This window comes from Hipposideros armiger, unplaced genomic scaffold, assembly GCF_001890085.2.
Source record: "Hipposideros armiger isolate ML-2016 unplaced genomic scaffold, ASM189008v1 scaffold_1747, whole genome shotgun sequence".
In the NCBI taxonomy this organism is placed as follows: Eukaryota; Metazoa; Chordata; class Mammalia; order Chiroptera; family Hipposideridae; genus Hipposideros; species Hipposideros armiger.
The window spans coordinates 1-3,944 of NW_017733097.1; positions in this window are offsets into that span (position 1 = coordinate 1).

The following is a 3,944-nucleotide window of genomic DNA, read 5'->3' on the forward strand; positions in this document are numbered from 1 at the left end:
TGAGCTTCCCACAATTAGTTGCTGTGTGCTCTGGAACCATGCTCACCACCAAGAATCCTCACAGGTTGTTGTGGGCTTTCTGCTGCTGCAAAAAACCTTCTGTGGCCTGCGGAGGTAGGGGCCCGGGACCAGGGGCTCAGGGTTCCCCTGGCAACACAGCTCTAGGTGGGCAGGACAGGCCCCCAAGGCACCACAGGGTGTGGTCAGTGGCCCCCACCAAGTCAGAGCAGCATGCACCTCTGCATCAGCAGCCAGCCCGCACAGACTCGCCAGGAAAGCACCGGCCGAATCAGGGAGGCGCACAGCTCATGACGGTACACTCCCAGTAAAACTCCCAGTCTCAGCCTGTCTCAATTGCTGCTCGCAGATCAGGCCAAGCAGCCCACTGCCAATCACCCCCCAGGCAACTCTGCACGTGCAGTGCGGAAATCGGGGACCTAAGGCGAGTCGCACACTCCCAGGTCTGTTGAACCCAAGCGCGCCTGCCAGGCATTTCCCTGGCTACACAGCACAAGCAGTGCAGAGGGTGGGGATCCAAGGCCGCATGCACACGTGCGCATGCACGCACGAACACACACAGTCCTGTGCCAATTCCAGCAGACCAATGCAGTCTCAGACCTGAGCCTCTGTGGGAGGGCCCAGCCCTGAAAAAATGGCGCCTTCTGTGCACTACTCGTGTGTAGCTCCACACCAGGGGAACAATGGTCCGATAAACCTCCAGCTCCCACTCCACAGATGCTCAGTTCAGTCCTTCCCACAGGCTCCTGGGCCCTGCTCGCAAAGCTACTCCCTCCACCAGGAACCGGGTGAGCGCTCACCAGCGAGCGAGTCAGTTTGCCGACTCCACTGGTTCTCCAGCTGCCCTCAACCTCACTGAGCTGAGCCAAGAGAGTCCTCACTATTTTCTACTTCTAGCTATTGTAGAACTCCTCTTCCCCGCAACGTAACTCTGGGCTGGTGAGCGTGGTGTGGGGCCGGAGGGTCTCTCCCCCAACCGGAGAAGCCTCCCCACCGCTGAGGTGTCCCTTACAGGGTTCTCCCTCTCTCGTCTCCACCCCTCCCACCAGACTAGACATGGCCTCCTCTTTAAGTCCTTTGTTTAGAGGTCCTGCTCATCTAGTGTCCAGGGAACTTCCGAGATTGAATATCTTATAAATTATTTGTAATTTTGGTGTGATCCTGGGAGGCAGCCGGCACAGCATCTGTCTATTCCGCCATCGGACCAGAAGTTGGAATCATCAAAAACTCTTAATACCTTTTCAACAAATACTAAGTAAGCACATACCAAATGCAAGGCACAGAGAGTGCAATGAAGAATGTGAATTCCGTGCCTCCCTTTAAAGACCTCTCCTTCTGAAGTCTGTGTGTTCTCTACTTTTTCTTGTTGCTCCTTATGTGGCTCCTTCCTAATTCTTAATTCTATTCTTACATATCCAGGGTTTAGTGGTCAGACCATTGTTCTTCGCTGCTACAATATCTTTGTCAATAGTACTGAAGGACTATATTTGAGGGTTCTTGTATCAGTCAACTTTTCCTCAATTTATTTCCTCTTAGGTTCAGTAATTTTTACAAGGTGAACTCAGACTTACCTGATCTCCAACCGAGCAAATCCTGAGGTGCCTGGGTAAAGGGTAAGGTCCTCCAATGCTTTTAAGTCCCCATGGCGCACTAGGTTGCAATGAGGTGGGACACTTCAAAAACAAATGTTTTGGGGACGGCCGAGTGGGGCAATGGTTAAGAACTGGCTTGGGACGCCAGAGGACACCGGTTCGGATCCCACATATGAGNTGTCTCTGAAAGGTTGGATACCTCTGTTTAATTTAGTTCCATTTCTTGAAGTTTCTTCTGATCTTTTACTTGGGACATATTTCTTTGTTTCTTCATTCTGGCTGTCACTCTGATTGCTTCAATGTATTAGATCACCTAGAAAGAAAAAAAAAGAGAGAAAAAGAAAAACGAGAAAAAGAGGGGGAAAAAAGGAAAAAGAAAAAAAGAAGAAAAAAGAAAAAATCTGCTTTAATCTGCAGACCACTTGCTCAGCAATAGAGAGACTCTGGGCGACTCAGCACCAGCTGTTGGGGGGAAGGGCTCAGTGCGTCATGTACCGACCTCCTTCTAGACTTGAAGTGAGCTTCCCACAATTAGTTGCTGTGTGCTCTGGAACCATGCTCACCACCAAGAATCCTCACAGGTTGTTGTGGGCTTTCTGCTGCTGCAAAAAACCTTCTGTGGCCTGCGGAAGTAGGGGCCCGGGACCAGGGGCATAGGGTTCCCCTGGCAACACAGCTCTAGGTGGGCGGGACAGGCCCCCAAGGCACCACAGGATGTGGTCAGTGGCCCCCACCAAGTCAGAGCAGCATGCACCTCTGCATCAGCAGCCAGCCCGCACAGACTCGCCAGGAAAGTCCCGGCCGAATCAGGGAGGTGCACAGCTCATGACGCTACACTCCCAGGAAAACTCCCAGTCTCAGCCTGTCTCAATCGCTGCTCACAGATCAGGCCAAGCAGCCCACTGCCAATCACCACACAGCCAACTCTGCACATGCAGTGCAGAAATCGGGGACCTAAGGTGAGTCGCACACTCCCAGGTCTCAATAAGCAGTCTGTTGAACCCAAGCACGCCTGCCAGGCATTTCCCTGGCTACACAGCACAAGCAGTGCAGAGGGTGGAGATCCAAGGCCGCATGCACACGTGTGCATGCACACACGCACACACACACTCCTGTGCCAATTCCAGCAGACCAATGCAGTCTCAGACCTGAGCCTCTGTGGGAGTGCCCAGCCCTGAAAAAAATGGCGCCTTCTGTGCACTACTCGTGTGTAAGCTCCACACCAGGGGAACAATGGTCCCATAAACCTCCAGCTCCCACTCCAGAGATACTCAGTTTGGTCCTTCCCACGTGTTCCTGGGCCCCACTCACAAAGCTACTCCCTCCACCAGGAACCGGGTGAGTGCTCACCAGCGAGCGAGTCAGTTTGCCGGCTCCACTGGTTCTCCAGCTGCCCTCAACCTCACTGAGCTGAGCAAAGAGAGTTCTCACTATTTTCTACTTGTAGCTATTGTAGAACTCCTCTTCCCCGCAACGTAACTCTGGGCTGGTGAGCACGGTGTGGGGCCGGAGGGTCTCTCCCCCAACCGGTGAAGCCTCCCCACCGCTGAGGTGTCCCTTACAGGGTTCTCCCTCTCTCGTCTCCACCCCTCCTATCAGACTCGACGTGGCCTCCTCTTTAAGTCCTTCACTTAGATGTCCTGCTCATCTAGTGTCCAGGGAACTTCTGAGGTTGAATATCTTATAAATTATTTGTAATTTTGGTGTGATCCTGGGAGGCAGTCGGCACAGCATCTGTCTATTCCACCATCTGACCAGAAGTTGGAATCATCAAAACTCTTAATACCTTTTCAACAAATACTAAGTAAGCACATACCAAATGCAAGGCACAGAGAGTGCAATGAAGAATGTGAATTCCATGCCTCCCTTTAAAGACCTCTCCTTCTGAAGTCTGTGTGTTCTCTACTTTTTCTTGTTGCTCCTTATGTGGCTCCTTCCTAACTCTTAATTCTATTCTTACATATCCAGGGTTTAGTGGTCAGACCATTGTTCTTTGCTGCTACAATATCTTTGTCAGCAGTACTGAAGGACTATATTTTAGGTTTCTTGTATCAGTCAACTTTTCCTCAGTTTATTTCCTCTTGGGTTCAGTAATTTTTACAAGGTGAACTCAGACTTACCTGATCTCCAACTGAGCAAATCCTGAGGTGCCTGGGTAAAGGGTAAGGTCCTCCAATGTTTTTACGTCCCCATGGTGCACTAGGTTGCAATGAGGTGGGACACTTCAAAAACAAATGTTTTGGGGCCGGCTGAGTGGCGCGATGGTTAAGAACTGGCTTGGGACGCCAGAGGGCCCCGGTTCGGATCCCACATATGAGGGCCAGTGACACTGCC